Source organism: Camelus bactrianus, chromosome 9 (genome assembly GCF_048773025.1).
Source record: "Camelus bactrianus isolate YW-2024 breed Bactrian camel chromosome 9, ASM4877302v1, whole genome shotgun sequence".
Classification (NCBI taxonomy): Eukaryota; Metazoa; Chordata; class Mammalia; order Artiodactyla; family Camelidae; genus Camelus; species Camelus bactrianus.
This window is the reverse complement of record NC_133547.1, coordinates 45,469,179-45,486,583: the sequence shown is the minus strand read 5'-3', so window position 1 is coordinate 45,486,583 and position 17,405 is coordinate 45,469,179. Positions and strand designations below refer to the sequence as shown.

At 43.3% G+C, this 17,405-nt stretch overlaps 1 protein-coding gene across 8 annotated transcripts in view; it reads right to left on the bottom strand.

Moving 5' to 3' along the window:
* MAB21L3 (mab-21 like 3) overlaps window positions 1-17,405 on the bottom strand; it is a 261,064-nt gene that overhangs the window by 144,797 nt on the left and 98,862 nt on the right. For all 8 annotated transcript variants that reach the window (XM_074370260.1, XM_074370258.1, XM_074370261.1 and 5 more), the window contains exon 8: window positions 7,847-7,909. The gene's annotated coding sequence lies outside the window, so the exon portion shown is untranslated. The remainder of the gene's footprint in view (window positions 1-7,846; window positions 7,910-17,405) is intronic.

Here is a 17,405-nt window from a genome sequence, read left to right as displayed (position 1 = left end):
ATGTAGCCTTTGAAACTGGAAACTTTTGTCTTTTTCTAATCCCTGGGAAATTTGAGGGAGCCACTTCACTTGTGATTGTCTCCTTTCCATTTTCTATTTTTTCTTGTTCTCTCTCTGGAACTCCTATTATTTATAAATTGGACTTCTTGGACTAGTATTCTAATTTTGCTTTCTTTTCTCTCTATTTTTTTAAAAATATCTTTGAAATTTTGCTCTACTTTCTGAGAGACTAACGAGTTTTTAATTTCTCCTATTTTTAATTTCTAAGAATTTCATTTTAGCCTCTGAACCTTCCTTTTCTGTTTCACCCTGGTCTTTTTTTCTTGGATGTAATATCTTCTCTTGTCTCTGTAAAGAAATAGTTTACATAGAGTTGAATTCTCCTCTCCTTGCATGCTCTCAGTACCTCCACACACTACTTTTGTTTTTGTTTGTGTGTTGTTCACCTTGGTGTTTATTGTCCACGTTATCAGCTCTCCTCAGATAGTCAGTAGTATTTGGATATCCGATCATGATTAAGAGAGTGGACTATTCATCTATAATTGGGAGTTTTTAAGTTGATTGAAAACTCTGGGCAAGTGGGTGGAGCTTTAGACTTTGTCCTGCAATGTAAGACTGTTGGAGAACCCCCTATGTCAGTATTCCTAGTCTGTCTCTCATAGGTTATACAGATTCCCTAAATAATCTAAGTGTTTAAAAGAGTGCCTGACATGTGACAAGTATTCAATACTTGTTATTATTGTGTTAGTGATTGTTATTGTTGTTGTAGAAAATATGTACACAGGGAAGCAAATATATACACAATTCAGCTAATCAAAAGCCAATACCCTTGCTTGGATCTTTGTAGAAATTCACAAAAGTGCAATCATTTGCAGAGATTTGGACACAAACTTTCAATGGTGGCTTTGATGCTTCATGATTGAGTGGATGATAGAGAATGTGACCAGAAGGAAGATGCTTAGGGTTGACCTAGGAGAAGGTGGGGAGGTAGCTGATTTCAAAGGAGGAAGTGACTGGAAGGGATGCCAAGTGCTCACAATGGCTTCCAGAGAATGCTAATGGTTTACTCATTAAGTTGATATCTAAACACTTAAGACCTCTGCAGTCCTAGTGGAATGGGTTTTGGCACACTTGAGGGGAAGATTTGTTAATTAGCTCCATGACTCCTGCAGCAGCCGTCCATTTGATGGGTGATAGCACTGGAGGACCAGCTCTGCCAAGAGAGAGAAGGAATATTCCATTAATCTGGCTTTGGGTTATTAAGCCACTCTCTCATCCTGTCACAAACAGATTGTGAATAACACTGTGTTCTCTGCCATTCTCCTTCTCTGCCTCCTTTCCCTTTTCACAGCCTGGGGAGGACAGTGAGTCTAGCAAAACCTCACTGTTCTCAACCCTGATGGGTGCTAGCTTGTCTGGACCTTGGTAGCAGAAAGGGCCCTCTTCTCCTTCTTCCCATACCTGCTGGTCGCCAGCCACCTGGGAGTCCCCTCCAGAAATCTGACCTGCAGCTTCTGCAGGGCTGGACTGCTGGCCAGAGTGGTGGATTCCTCCTGGGAGCTGGTGTAGCCTTTGGCAGGGGATCAGCTACGCAAATCATTGATTTCAACTGCTCAGCATCTTGTCTCAGCTCTTCTTGTGCGTCTGCCTCTCTCAATTCAATTCTAATAACTTTATTGGCACAAAGAGATGGAAAAAGCACTGCCAAAGTCAATAATCAAGTTTCTGCAACTGAGATAATTTGATTTTCTTTTTCTTTTTGGCGGTTGTTTCATGGAGATAAAAACTATGTGGCCTCATATTTGGTTTTATCTTTGGATTATTCTCTGGCAGGAGAGTTCATATGAAAAGGTCTGAGTCAGATCATTTCTCCCAGTTATATAGCTTCATTATTTTCTACTTCTTGGTGTATTCTTGTTTGTTTCCATGTCTTTTTCCATGCAATTATTTTAACGACCAGAAAATCAGGTAAGCAAATTATTTACTGATCACCTACGATGTCCCAGGCAGTGTGATGGGGTATTAAAAACATACACTATTTTTCACCTGGAGTAGGGAAAAGCTGGGGCAGGCTATAAAGTGATGAAATGTGGTTACCCATCCATCCAAGGCAACTAATCATGTAATTCCTATCAGTTAAGAGGAAAGATAATTGCATGGTTAAGTGTGTGGGTTCTCAGCTTTGCTTCTCTTTATGTGACTTTGGGCAAGCCTCCTTGTGCCTCAGTTTCCTTACCTACAAAAAGGGAATGATAACAGCAGTGCCTACATCTTAGGGTTGTTGTGAGAACTATGTAAGACCGAACATAAAGCACTTAGAAAAATCTCTAGCACTCAGCAAGTACTTAATAAATGTTAGCTATTATTACTGTTGTGACTTACACAGACCCTAATGGTTTTCTTGTCCAAGCTCCTCCTCTTCCCAGGGAGGATCTAAGAGGCCAGAGAGACTGACCTGTCCAATGTTACAGTTTGGGCTCTTTAATTGCAGACACAGATGCTAATTATCTTCACACCATGCTGCCCCGTTGGTCAATGGCATGAGTTTTGATCCTGGAAACTCAAGCAAAATTTTGGTGAGGGATTCCTCTCCAGCCCGCTACACAATGAACAACCCCTCAGAGAGCATGCTGGGACTTTCACTGTCTCCTACTCACTTGACTTCCTGGAGTGGAGTGGCACAGTCAGGACCAGCATCCAGCCGAATGATGGGGTCAGGATGGTACAGTGGTTAACAGCCACAGTCTGGTGCCAGACTGACTTGATTCAAATCCTGGCCCTTTTTTTTTTTACCACGCTGTGTGATCTTGGACCAATTATTCAACACCCCTAAGCCTCAAGTTATTCACGAGTAAACATGGGGAGTAATGACACTACCCCTTATTGCATCATCTTGAGGATGAGATGAAGTAGCGTAGCATGTAAAGAGCTCAGCCTGGTGACTGGTACAGACTAATGCTGACACATGGGGGTGAATATGGGTTTTATAATCATTTTTGGTACTTTCTTTTACCCATGCTCACTTTACCCTCAAGACATCCCTCTAGGAGAGGAAGGAGAGATTCTTTTCTTCCCAGCACCTCTTCATACAGGTTAACTGTGCATCATAGCTGGCAAGTGGCAGCAGGGGGACCTGACCACACAGAGGCTTTAGTGACCCTAAAGCCGTGTTCTTTCTCCTATATTTACACCTCCAGGACTAAACAAACCTGAAATCGTCCTTGTTATCGAGAGGGGAGGGGGAAATAAAAAAGAAAAACTTGGAAAATGAATAGAGTCATGACAAGGGGGATGTTGTAGTGATGTTTTTGTTAGACAAATTAAATAAAAACACACACAAATGAAGCAGAGATGAAAGAAAGGAAACTCCATGCAGCCCCAAAAGGACCAAACAATAACAATCAGCCTGCTGTCCACAGAGAAGGACAAACCTGTAGTTAGAAGCTCCCTTGGAAGTTAAGGCCAGGAGACTGGTGTAGGGAAATGAACACTTTCAGCTTATCCCAGATCAGGTGCAAAAAGAAAGACAGGGAGAGAGAAGGGAAGAGGGCCATGGGACCAAGGGTCAGATCAGAGTCTGCAAAGACTGTGCAGTGCTCATGAAAATGGTTCTAAAGATGAACGTGGTTTGCTAAGATAATAACCTTTTCATTCTTATAACCACGAGTCAGGGAGCCAGTGTGTTCCAGAGGACTGTTCATGAAGCCAGGATACAGTCGGATGAGAGGAGGGAAAGGTGCCCATTTGCTGCAGATCTTCCTTCTCCCTTGCTTCCCGAGCGGCTGTAAATCTGAAGGAGGCTCTGCTGAGACCCGCTGAGGAGACAAGCCATTTTTGTCTGAAGCAGCCTCCTGAAGTGATACTGAAGCCAGGAGTCAACCCACCTACCAGCTGCCCCGCTCCCTGTGCCTTGCACGGTCTGGCTGGTCCGCCTTCTCTGCAAAACCCCTCCCAGGCACCAGCCACTCTCTGGATTGGTGGGAAACCTGAAAGCTCTCTGGGCATCAGTTTCCCCAACTTCTGTTGTTGGTGCATGTAGCAGGGGCCTGGGAGTTTAGAGGATGAGACGAAAGCTTGAATCAGGAGGTGCAGCTGGTTCACAATCTTGTGGGGTTGGGGCACGATGGACATGGAGGAGACTGGGACCTGGACCTGCCTCCTTCCTCATCCCCTGCACCACAATTATAGAGTTCAATCACAGAAGTACAGAATGCAGAGAAACTGGCCCTTCTCACAGTCCTTGAGCTCCCCCAAGTATAGACGGTCACCCCACTAATTGAAGAATTTGGACCTAAAAAGCAGGCAACATGGGTCCTGCACCAACCGGAGGAATCAGGTCCCCAGGGATGGCTGTGCTATCAGCAACATCACTGGGGCTCTGGCATATCTGGGACTTGCTTTGCCTCTGATAGTAACTGATAGTAACTTTCTGCTGCTTTCTCATTGGTGATGTTCTTCATCACCCAGCAAAACCTCCTAATTCCCCAAGTCAGCTGTCTGCTTGCACTGGGAGAGGCAGGGAGGAAATCTGTGTCCTGACTGCATGCTCTGCGGAGACAGAGACAGGAGCCAGGTCTGTCCACCCCAGACCTCAGTGCCTCAGATGTCTGCCGCCCTCTGTACCTCTCTGTTGATCAATCTCTGGGGAAACTCTGGTGGGTATTTTACTCTTCAGTGGAGAAGGGGTGGCTGCCAAGGCAGCTGGGCATGGGAAGGAAAGAAAGCTGTGAAAATCTGAGAAACAAAAGAGCAAGCTGGGCCTCATACACTGGAAGGAAGTAAGGATGGGAAGGAGTAGAGGGGAAGAGTGAGAAGTGGGCACCACGGAGAGGGGATGGGAGATGGCATTCCTGCCTTGAAGGGTATGAGAAACTTCGAGTAGATTCACAGAGGAGACCAATCAAGGCCTGGGATGGTGCCAGTGGTGAGTGTAATGAGGGGTCCCAAAGCTGGGTGCTCGCCTGGGACAGGCAGAGGAAGGAGCATCTAGAATTCTGTTTCATTTGCTCTCCATCCCCAGGCTTCCAGCAACATTGGCATGTCCTGACTTCACCCAGTGGGAGTAGCGCTTGTCCATGGGTTAGGGATGTTTCGGTTGGTGCCTTTTTTTTTTGAAACCAGCTGCTGAAGAAAAGGTGCAGGGCTCAACCCATGTATTTGAGAATGGCATTTGCTTGTGGAGAAGGAACCTTCTGCTCCTTGAAACTGCAAAACCTGTGCCCTCATGGGGTGCACAGTTTTGTATTCAGTAAGTTCAACTAGGAAGCAAAAGCCATCATGCGGTTTGGATTTATTGGTAATTCCATTTTTAAGCCAACATTTGTAAAGTGCTGTGTAATTTTAAACAATCTGATACATGATCCACTTGGTTCTTGAAATAACTTTACTAGTTCTATTTTATTAGGTAAAATGGAGGTCTTAAAAAAGATTCAGACAAGGTCACACAGCTAACAAGTGTCTGTCCAACTTCTTGATATCGCTGTTCTGTTTTGCTTATTTCCTCACATGTAATCTTTTTTCCCATCACGATACCCATCAAGGATATCACAAAGCTATAGCTTAGAGCCCTTGGATAAGTGTCAGGGTATCAAGGAATCTCCCAAAATTATTTGCAGATTTTGCAAAAGAGTGCACATTGGCTCTTTTTCTGGGGAGGAGGGGTCCATCCATAGTTTGAGCAGATTCATGAAAGTGTTCATGACACACAAAATATTAAATAGCACATCATAAAAAGAAAAGCTATATTGCTGAACACTTCTTTTCACCCAATACCTACCCACCCCCCATACACTCCAGTGCAAGTATGACATCCTCCAAACTAAGCCCTTTTTAATTATTCCAAATATTTGGCACAGGGCTGCCTAAAACATTCAGATTGATTGAATCTTCACTTTTATTGGAATGTTTTGGCTCTGTGTAAATGCAACCTATCTCTCTCTTGTCCTGATTTCCCCCCCCCCCCGTGTCTTTTTCTTCCTATTTCCATCCACAATGAGGAGGGGAGATGGCAGACGGGCAGGAGATGGTGATTCTAGTCCTCTTTAGAATGCTGTCCTTCAGCCTCTTTAACAGACACTCTTGGTTTCCCACCCAGAATCCCTGTTTGTTTGTTTCTCCTCAGTGTGGTCATGAACTTTCCTGAACTTGGCCCTATTCCCAGGCCTAGCACATCAATCTTGATAATCTCACCAATCATGGTAATTTTATTCTCCTTGCTAAGAATTGGCTTAAGAAGAAACATGTAACTCAATTCTGGTTAATGAGATTGGAGGGTAACTCTTCTGGGAAAGATTTTAGCTTTTTAAAGAACTACAAAGAGTATAGAGGTCTCTCTCCTACCTCTGAACATGGTTGCACACAGATATGATCCTTGGAGCTGCGGCAGCCATCTTGTGCCATAAGGGGAAATGGCTGACAGAGTGAAGATGGATGAGCAGAAAGTACAGAAAGACCTCAGGTCTCTGATGAGATTGTTGAAATATTAAGTTAACCAACCAAGGAACTGCCTTCCTTCTAAACTCTATGTTATGGGAGATAGCAAATGATCTCATTGGTTAAGCCATTTTGAATCGAGTTGACAGTGACTTGTTGGCAAAATCATCCTAATTAACATAAGTACCTTGCTATGGAACTACCTTCTATGGAATGCCTTAGAGTGAGATCATTTGCTCTTTTTGAGAGAGACTCATAGAGAATACAGAGCCAGTGTAACTGGGTGAATAACCAAAATAGGAGAGTTTAGGTAAGAGCTCATGAATTAACCTATATAACCCCGAATTCCAAATTTTAGAAGAGATTTTTGAAATAATTTAGGTGAGTTTTAGACTCTGACCAATGGACCCCTATAGTTATGTGGGGATGCTTTAGAAACCTATAGACAGTTGACTCAAATTCATTTAGAATTGTTGTTCTACAATTTAAAAATTCTTCAATTAAAAAAAAAACGCAGTTAAATATTTCACACACCAAATGTTTTTATACGGGAGACAACCAAGATATTAAATTGTGCTTCCAGCTTTGCAAGCTTCTGTGCATACAGCTCCTGCCATAAATATTCTGTAAACGTTCATTGATTTAGAATGTGCAGCTCTGTACTGGTTCTTTCTATATTACTATTATTATCTAAACGCCGGCCTTCCTAAGTCTGCTTGCATAAAATCATACATGTGAGTGTCAAGTAGAGCACGCATGGGCCCTGTGAAATCAAGTGTCAGGTGAAATATACTTTTGCTCAGCCCCATATGGTGATGGTACAATAATAAGTTTTAAACAATTGGGCAAGTGTTGTGATGCAAAGACTGTGTCACATTATGTATAGTTTTAGCACCTACTGTACAGTTGGAAGGCTTCTCTCTTCCTTTTATAGACAACAAGCTCGCCTTGGCAAGGTGAAGCTTCTAGGTAAATCCTAGATACCTGGTCAGGACAGACATTCAACCTAAAATATATATTCAGTGTTCCAAGCCAAATAAATTTGTCTATTTTAAAATTTCGAGTAAACATCTGACAGAGACAGGCAATGGAGAACCTGGGACATCACTGACATTTTGTAATTGCTAGTAAGTTGTTGTTATGATGTATCCAGCACCGTTCTAAGGCCCCACCTATACTGACCGATGTAAACCACCCAACAACATTATAACATCAGAACTATTAATGTTCCCCATTTACAGATGAAGAACCAAGACAAAGGAACTGGGCCAGCAAGTGGTAGCTCAGCATTTGAACCAACAAAGTTTGCCTCCAGAATCTGGACTTACTCACTGCATTGTATTTCCCTTTGAACAGTGAAGAATTTCTGGACAGACTGGATGTTTCCCAGTTAAGGAAGGAGAGCAGGTCTTACCTGCTGTTATTGCTCCACTTTGAAGGGAGATTGTCCTCACAGCCTTCTTTCACACTTTCAGACCTGAAATTGCAGGGTGAAAAACTTGTATATTTGCATGAATTAAGATTCTCTCAATACTGTGCAACTAACACAAAATTTAAAAAGACATTGAATGAGCATCATTCACAGTTGCCAAGATATAGAAGCAACCTAAGTGTCCACTGACAGATGAATGAGTAAAGACAATGTGGTGTATGTATACAATGGAATAATACTCAGCCATTAAAAAAGAATAAAATTGTTTACAATTTGTTGTCTACATTTGCAATAACATGGATGAACTGGAAGGGTATTATGCTTAATGAAATAAGGCAGACAGAGAAAGACAGATATTATATGATATCACTTACATGTGGAATCTAAAAAGTAAAATAAACTAGTGAGTATAACAAAAAAATTAGCACACTCACAGATACAGAGAACGAACTAGTGGTTACCAGTGGGGAAAGGAAAGGGGGCAGGGACAAGATAGGGGTAGCAGATTAAGAGGTACAAATCACTACATATAAAGTAAAAAAGCTACAAGGATATAATGCACAGCACAGGAAACAGAGCCAATATTTTATAACTATAAATGGAGTATAACCTTTAAAAATTATAAATCACCATACTGTATACCTGTAACTTATATAATATTGTATATCAACTATACTCGATAAAAAAAATACACTGAATGGTGAGGCTGATATAAGACTGCAACTGCCACTGGTTTCCCTTGTTTTCAAATTTTATGTATTCATTGAAACTTCTTCTTATCTATTAGTGACAAGTAAATGTTACAAAACTCAACTTGCAAAGTGGATTTATGGTAATGTCCACCTCTGTCCTATTTAATAGACGTGGACCTGTCCTTCCTGTTTTGGGCAATGACCTCTGCAAGGTTCCACAGCTAGTTGAGAGCAAATATTAGAAAACCACTTAGGAGCAAGGAATAGAAACTCAGTGGCTTAAACAAAGAGGGGTTTGTTTCTCCCACACAACAAGAAGTCAGGAGGTAGGTGGTGCCGGGGATGGTCTGGCGGCTCAGCAACACGAGGGCCAGCATCTCTGTGACTCTCTTGGCCCTTCCGTTACGGGCACAGAAAGACTGACATAGGGGCAGCCAACACATCCACCCTCCAGACGGGAGGAGGGGCCAGGGCAGCACCTGCGTCCTCTTTCCCTTCCATCAGGAAAGCAAAATGTTCACAGAAAGTTCCTGCAGGCTTCTGCTTATGTCTCATGAGCCAGAACTGTCACCTGGTTACTTCCAGTGCAGGGAAGCTGGAAAAGTACTTAGCTTCCCTGGGCTTTCTAAACAAGGTGGGAAGAGAAATGAGGTTCGGAAGGGACGCTGAATCAGCAAATGTACAGCAGCTGCCACAAAGAAAATCAAAGACCTTCCAGGTTACCTTGGGCAAATGGTCCAATAGGGGACCCTACAGTACCGGCTTTGAGGGATTTAATAAGTAGGACACCCGGGCACCCATTTTAACACATTTGATTAATTGCTTATTATGCATCTAACACTGTACTGGGAGCTGGGGAGTCTCAGAGGTTTGGCTGTAGAGGCTTCCCCCATCTGAAGAAGGAGATGAGCTCACTAACCAATTTTTCACAGTGCTAAGTAATCATGGGAAATTCTCAATCTCCATTTTTATATGAACAAAAGGATTAGATCCTTAAGGACATTTCAAAATCTACAGTTCTCTTATTTTGTATAAGTAATCACTTATTAAGATATTCTCTGTCCCTGCCTCAGTGTCACTGTCAATGTTACCGTCAGCAACATGTAACAATCCATATTTTTCCAGCAGCCTAAGTGTCTCGGCATTAATTTGAGATGATGGGAGCAACCAGAATGTTACACGGGAATCATATTTTCATGGGAAGCAGTGCTATATGCTTCAGAAGCAAAGACAGATGGCAGAAACTTAAAAAAGAAAGGAAAAAGTCAACATTAACAGAAAATAAGAATTTAGAATATGAAGCTAGCATCAACAAGCAATTAACAAAAATGAATTTTTGTCCTTCTAAGGTTCTATCAGGGTTAGACCCCCTTTCAGGAGCAAGTGGCAAACCTGTTTCTGAAGGTGGTCGCTCTTTGTACAACCTCAGGTGCTTTCCCTGAGCGGCCACCTAGACCCAGCCCTTCATACAGTCGATAAACCTTCAGCGAACACCTATTATGTTCCAAACATTGCAGTAGGTCCTCGGGACATTAACATGCAATAAGTCTTAGTCCCTCACCTTGGGATGCTTATGTCTACTGGAAGAGATGGATACTTTGACTGAAATCTGAAATTCACTAGGACAAGCCGCCATAACAGAAGTGGCAACCAAGTGCAGGGGAAGTCCTGCAGCGGTCAGGGTCAATCTTGCCTGATTGCAGGTATGGGGCAGGGAGGGAGAGGGTGGTGGAGGAATGGGACAAGTCTTCACAGGCAAAGGAAAGGTCACTTTTGAGTGGCGGAACAAGTGCGAAGGCATGGAAATACGTTTGGAAATGTGCATGTCATTTTGTGCACCTCCTGGAATACAGAGTACACAGAGAGGAGGAAGAATGGTGAGTGAAGCATTCAGAGAGTTTAGGTCATTTTGAAAGTGTTTTGGATACCTTACATACAAAACAATAGGTTAGCAAATTAAAGCTGGATATTGGTTTTTCTTGGTTTCTTTCTGCAGCCAGCTTTTATTTCCACCATCTTTGCCCATTACTCCAGAGGCTGGAAGCCTGGGAACTACTCGTCCCATGCTCCTTTATCTCCAGGGCTTTGAACTCCATTAACATTCAGCCAATGAGATGCACTTGTTTACACTTAGGGATGGAAGGGAGTCAGAAGCAAGCTGTGTTATTCTGTCTCTGGAAGTGGCTTGTGTGTGTTTGGGCTTTGACCCAAACAAGGATTTACAAAGTTCTCGAAGCACCCTGTCAACCACCCCCTTCACTGCCGTAGGACCGCTGTGATCATCAGTGGTGGCTTCCTGCAGTTTCCTGACCTGGATGGCAACAACAACTTTCTAGTTTGTAGGACCACAGTTGCCGTGGTGAACCTAAAAGCTAGCAACAGCTCTCACTACTCTCACTTCCCCAACAGTTTTGTAAGCATCTAATCCCCTCTATTAAATCTCTCTGCTTGAAATACCTAGAGCAATTTCTCTTTTCCTGACTGAACACTGACTGATATCATATCAACATAAATGAAGGTAAAGGACAAAACCATCCTTATTTACAGTTAATATAATTCTTTACATAGAAAATCTACAACTAATATTTTAGAACTGAAAAGAACATTCACCAGGCTTGCTGGGTATGAAGATTAACATGTAAAAAAATCCACTGCACATGTCACAAACCTGGATGTCATCCTTGATTCTTTCCTCTCCATATCTCCCGCATCAAATCAATCATCAAATCTTGTTGATTATACCTACTCAATATTTCTAAAATGTATCAACACCCCCTGCCCCTGCCACCAACCACCCCCATCCAACATTTTCCTCCTAGATTACTTAGTCCATTTGGGATGCTATTTAAAAAATGCCATAGACCAGGTGGCTCATAAACAAGAGAAATGTTTTTCTCCCACTTCTAAAGGCTGGGGAGTTTCAGATCAAGGTGCTGGCAGATTGCACGTCTGCTGAAAGACTATCTCCTGGCTCACAGACGGTTGTCTTTTCACTGAGTCCTGACATGGCTGATGGGACTACGGAGCTCTCCGGGGCCTTTTTTATAAGGGCACTAATTTTATTCATAAGGGCACCACCCTCATGATGTAATCATCTCCCCACCTCCGAGTACCCTCACACTGGGGACTGGGTTTCAACATAAGAATTTGTGGGGGATACAAACATTCTATCTATAGCAATTACCATGGCAACCTCCTAAATGGTCTTCTGAACAGAGTTTTACCTTCTTGCATTCCTCACAGCAGAGCTCGAATGGTCCTTCACATAAATTGAACATAAATTCAATCCAGGCACTCTCCTGCTTCAAAGGCTCCTCACTGCTCTTCAGAATAATTCCAAACTCCTAAACATGGTTTACAATGTCCTTCACAATCTGCCCCCATCTACTTCTCTCACTTTCTTTCTTTCTGCACCACACTTGTCTCTTGAGAGCTCCAACCATACTATACCTTGTTCACATTCTCAAATAAGCCTTTTCATGAGCAGACGGCTCCATCTAGGAGATGGCAGCCTCCTCCAAAGCCTCCCTGGCCCCTTTAGCTCCTAATCAACCTTCAGGCTTGGGACTGGGCCTCACTTCCTCTGACTTGGTAAACCAGGCCAAGAGCCCTGCCAGGCGCCCTCATCACTCCCTGGACCCCCAGCCCCATCGTGGCACGCACCATGCTTTAGTGCTATGGCTTCTTTAATTGTTCTCCTTCAGCCAACCCTAAACTCCACAAAGGCTGGGAGTGTGGGCATCACTGCGTTCCTAGTGCTGGCCTATTAAATATTTCCTGAAAATAAACCCCTATTCAAGGCCCTTTGCAGAGGTTGGATTAAAGGATGAGGGGGTTAAGGGGAAAGGGCAGACTAGGGCAAAGACCACCAAATCTCTACTGATGGGTTATAGTCCTGCACAAGCCACCTCAGAGGACCACAGTGAAGTGTATTCACATCTCAGTGAACTCCAAAATGAGGTGAAGTACTTGCCTTGGGTGCAAAATTTAGGGAGGTACCAAAAAGCTCGGGAATCAAGATACAGAAAGTACTTTAATGAATGTGAGAGCTATATCAGAGCTGGAAGCAAGAGGGAAAAAATCAGGAGAAATACTGATCTTGTCTATCTTTAAAATGTGTCTATTTTGTCTGTTTTGTTTGTCAAAGAGTTTTTGCATTAATTTTGATTTTTTAAATTATTGCATTAAAATCCTATTTCTTCTACTGATTACTGAGATTTTGGCATGCTCTTAAATTCTGTACCTCGAAGGAAGTTCATCACTCACCTAACCATAGTCCTAGCTCTAGAGGATCGGTAGGGGGTTTTAAAAAACTCTCATGGGGAGGCTTTTTCTGTTTCCTTGTTCAGTATAAAGTTTGTTGTGACGGTTTTATTTTGTTTTACCACATCCTTTACAAATTAAGAGCTTTCCTTTTATTCCTAGCTTACTAAAACTATTTATTAGGAATGGTTGTTGAGTTTAATAAGTGCTCCTTAAGCATCTGTCAAGATGATCATATGGTGTTTCCCCTTTAAGAATGTAATGAATCACATAGATAACAATAGGTAAAGTTTTTCCCAACTTTTTATCACTTAACAATAAGCAGATCTATGGCTCAATTCTTTTCTATCATTGGAATTATAACCTTAGATCAAATCCCCCACTAATGGTCTGATAAATGGAATGAGTAAGTTGCCATTTTGTTTTTAGCCCTTTCATTTTAAACTTTTCCCAAATGAAGCACTTTCTGAAAATGCTACTATAAAGAGTAACAGTCTTCCTTCACTAGCGGTCTGGGGACATTTGACACATCTTCACTTCCTAGTGCCTCTTATTTTCTGTCACAGTTTGTGCTTGAGTGAAGGGCTGGTGGTACTGACAGCACAATGACCGTTAAACTGATGGGAACTTTAATACCTTTTATGGGAAATAAAAGAAAATCTCCACATATGGCAGGATTCTGTCAGGGGATTTACTCCCGGAGAGTCGCCTAACATGTCTAAGTGCTACAGAAAAATAAAGTCAGGGTTTAGGTATGAGAAGACGAAGCCAACTCTTTAATGTCTTCCCTTCATCTCTTGGCTAAGAATATAAAGAGCAAATTATTTCATGACTGACTCACCACGGGCAGTCCAGCCTCTTTTCTTTTCTAGGAGGACCTGTTGACTGTTGATGAAATTGGGTAAGTCAACTTGAAGTCTCGCATTGGAATGAAACAGCTGCACGTGGTAAAGCCAAGAAAGTAAATGAGATTTTCCAGAAGGAGCGTGGACAGTGGTTGTGATGGTGGTTGGGGACGTGGACTAGACCAGAGTGTAAACTTCATGAGATCAGGTGCCTCCTCTGTCTTCATGGCTGTATCTGCCACACTTAGCACAGGAATACCCAGTAAATACCAAGCAATGGATAAAAGAATGAACCATGAAATCCTGCCAGACCCCACCGTCAATGACTAAGCTAAGGGGAGGAAGAGGAGAGAGGATCAGAAAATCCAGCAACATGGTGTCAAAAATGCCAAAGGAAGGATGTTCTAAGTGAAGGGAATAGACAACACTGTCTTAAATGTTGCCAAGAAGTCAGAGCAATTACAAAACAGTTCACTGGAAGCAAAAAAAGAAAAACAACACAGCGAGGACTTAAAAAACAGTGGTTTTGATGTTGCTGTTGCTGTTGTTGCTCGGTGCATGACATGCAGTTCAGAGGGAGGTAGTCTAAGACAGGGCAGTGGCTCAACAATCCCAGAAGAGATCCAGCTCCTGTTTCTCTGCCATTGCAGTGTGCTGGATTTCCTCCTTATGTCACAAGATGGTTGCTGCACCTCCAGGTGTCATGTATACATCCACAGTGGAAGGAGGGTGCATGAGCAAAAGGGTAAGGAGCAGGCCAGCTGAGTCTGTCATTTTTGCCTCAGGAACACCAAAACTTTCCTAGAAGAAGCTTTTCTTTTCCTTTCTTTGATGAGAGCTAGGTCACATGGTCGCCTTTCAATCAATTCCTAACCAAAACTCTTGAGATTCTGTTAACCAGCAAGGGCTCGCTACATGCATAGAAGCCAATACTATGGCACTAGCTTTTAAGAAAAGAAATAACTTTATACAAGGTTGACCTACAAGAAGACAGGAGACAAGGCTCTCAAACCTGTTGCTTTGACCCAGGGTTTAGGTCCATTTTTAAGAGGTTAGGAGAATTTCACACTTGGAAGCTGATTGGCTAGTCTTGAATTAGTCCATACGAGCTACCCCTGCTGCTGGAAGCCAGATTTTCCTTAATGAAGGACTTCTTGCTTCTTAAAGGGCTCCAGTGGCAACATTTCTATCCTCTGAGTTCCGTAGGTTGAAGACTCTTGGTTCCAGGTCATCCTGGAGACCTGGGTTCCCATCTTGCACGTGCGTAATGCTGTCTCTGTAAAATAACTCCAGGTTTGATTAACCAATAACCTATTTAAGGAGGCAAAACCAGTTGAAACTGGTCAATGTTTTACATGTTTTAATCAGTCAGAGTCATTCTCTGCAGCTGAGGAATGGCCTCTCCCTGAGATCCGGGGTCTCCAATGGTGACTGAAAAAAATGGGATTTTGTTGGAGGGAGTGAGGAAGAATGCATGCCGCATAGACACTGGATGATGTCTGCTATTGATGTTACATTTTTGAAGGACCCAGACAGGATCGGCTGCATAATTTGTGGGAGTTGAGTGCAAAATGAGAATTTAAGACTCCCCACTCAAAATGTATTAAGAATTTCAAGACAGCAACAGTGGAGCATTAAACCAAGTGTGGGCTCTTCTGAGTGCAGGGACCCTGTGCAAATTCATTTATCCCATGTCCATGAAGTCAGCCCTGGACCCAAAGCTGTCCATTGAACTGTGCAGTTCAGAGATCATTGGTCAATTCAGGTGAAGTGAGGAGAAGAGGGGAAGAGAACACAGCAGGTTGAGAAGAGAAGGGGAGGTGAGAAAGTAGAGATGGTGCCAACATTCCTTGGAGAAAATAGACATGATGCAGTGGGAGAAAGCTGGCTAAATACAGAGAGAGAGAAGACAGTGGGCACAGGCTACAAGCCCCCAGCAAACCACTGCCCAGGCATTTTCTGTCCCTCTTTCCTGGACCAGCTCCCATTGGAGCCTGGGGGTGACTTTCATGTAGTGCAGGTCGAGAGGGGCTGGGGCTGAGTGCTCCACTCACCCTTATCAAGGGATGTGCCACCAAACCAGGAGATCGTGGATGCAGAGGAGACAGCCCTGGGCTAGAAAAACTGGGTTCAAATCCTAGTCTTCCAGGGACTAGCAAAACTGAGTCTCTGTCTCTGAGTTAGCTCAACTGTCAATAGAGGAGAGCAAAACGCAAATCCTAGTCTTCCAGGGACTAGCAAAACTGAGTCTCTGTCTCTGAGTTAGCTCAACTGTCAATAGAGGAGAGCAAAACGTGTGTCACATGGTTTATATGAGGGTGACTTGCTACAGAGGGAAGGCACGGTTGTTGCCCTTTGAGCAGACACCCTCCACCCAGAGCTTGGGCATCCCCCTTCCTGCCCATCCATCCACAGTATTGACCCTGAACCCCCAATACTAGTTCTAAGAGGGGGAGTAAATTTTAAGAGATTTTCTTAATTATATAATAATACCAACAGTACAAGTAGTAGGTGGGATGGTTCAGGGATGGGAGGAGAGGGGAAGGAAGAGGTATACCTGTTTGTTTATGTAAACTGACTCTGTTCGCTCCCACCCCTTCCATTTGCCATCCATTCGAGGCTTGAGCTCAGGGTTCATGCCATTTGGTGATGTAGTCAGTGTTTCAGTGATGTCACCCCCATCAGTGTCAGGAGACATAAATTTCATTTCCCAGAAGATGCAGCAGACAATAGCTTCTGGGCAAACGGTGACTCTAGCAATAAATATTGGCAAAGGAGAGAGACCTTTAATGGAAAAGCTTTGCGAACCTAGAGTAGCCAGGCTATAAATCCCAAAACAGAGGGATTTAATACTTTAGATGGAAGACAGAGTCATCAGAAGCAAAATAAATAATTCCAAAGCCCACTTAAAGCAATCAACTATTAAAATCTAAGTATTAAATAAAAACTACAACTAACTGAGGTTAAAAAAACATGGAAATTAGGCAGAAGCCCCTTATCTAGGAAGAAAAACCTCTCGCCTAGACTCATGGCTGCGCGGCCAGGCAAAGGGGCGTGTCCTCTAGGAGGTCGGAGAAAGCAGAGCCAATCAGGAGGTGGCGGGCGGAGCCTCTGCTATGGGGCCAGGGAGAAGGGTGGGGCCAGGAGGAAGGGCAGGACCAGGAGAGCCACAGCTTTGGATCACACCAGATGGAACCTATCTGAAGTTACAAAAACTTAATTGTGAAGGGAGGACAGCGGGAGTTCACCCGAAAAACCAAAAAGGATATATTAATTAATATTCAGAAAGTGCCCAACAAATATCAACAGAATACATTGGGAGATGGAGTTCTCTGACTTTTTAAGTAATTTAATGTGAATTTCACTTTGTATTCCTCTTCAGTGAGTTCACTTCAAACACTGACTGATGCAGGAAGAAACCTGTGGCTTGTCTTCATCTTAAAAGATGTCTGGGCACCTAACACCTAATGGACCCTGGCACTACATCCTGATCTAGGATTGGCCTCCAGCACCTGGATGGAAGGAGCATCCTCTGGGTCTGGAGTCCTGAGAAGGGGTGGTGGTGAAGGAGGGTGCTTGGCCTATGGTGTCTGCTCCATGGGGTGTTTGCTCCGACTGCAGAGCCCCATGTAGCCCGTGAAAGCTGGGCCTGAGAATCGTCATTAGAGAGAACTGCCAGGGATGCTGATGAGAAGGCAGGCTTGAGAATCACAGCTAAAGGGTGAGACGCTGAGGACCAGA